Raw genomic sequence first — 627 nt, 5'->3', positions numbered from 1 at the left:
CACACACACACACACACACACACACACACGCCTGGCAGGTGCTAGGGGTGTGTTCGGGTATGTAATCCTATTGCGGAGCAAAGCTCAGGTCACAACCCCATGTCCAACACGGACTCCTCCCCCGCCGCCATCCTATTGGTCCTCTGGCTGCAGTTGGCTCTGCTGCATTCAGGTCAAATTGGAAAGAGGTAAATATGAGCTCCCTAGCATTACAGTTAATTTACATTAAGTCTGTAAATGCTGTTGGGAAGCACATTGGACTTCAGCTGATAAGGACAGTTGGACAATACTTTTATTACAGTTTGACAGTATTCACGTTGTACTTCGCACTGTTACTGCAAACAACAATGTCATTTATACACATACTTGTAAAATGGTGTAAAATACCAAACACAAAACATAAAATGATCTTACAAAGGACAAGGGGAAAACAAAGACTAAATCCACAGGGTAACGAGGAAACAACGGCTGGGAGACAGGTGAGACACATCAGGCAATCACAGGGGCAGGAAAACACAGGAAGTAAAACTAGACAACACAGCACAGAAAACCAGACTATCACAATAAAACAGGAAACATAACATTATACAAAGCAAGACCCAAAATTACACAATCACAAGGAGACAA

General features: G+C 43.1%; 1 protein-coding gene across 3 annotated transcripts in view; it reads left to right on the top strand.

Annotated features, from left to right (window-relative positions):
• The window catches only part of LOC116687475 (receptor-type tyrosine-protein phosphatase gamma), a 571,464-nt gene that overhangs the window by 469,698 nt on the left and 101,139 nt on the right, over nucleotides 1–627 (top strand). The window lies entirely within an intron of this gene.

The sequence above is a fragment of the Etheostoma spectabile genome, chromosome 4 (assembly GCF_008692095.1).
Source record: "Etheostoma spectabile isolate EspeVRDwgs_2016 chromosome 4, UIUC_Espe_1.0, whole genome shotgun sequence".
NCBI lineage: Eukaryota > Metazoa > Chordata > Actinopteri > Perciformes > Percidae > Etheostoma > Etheostoma spectabile.
This window is presented reverse-complemented; position numbering and strand designations above follow the sequence as displayed.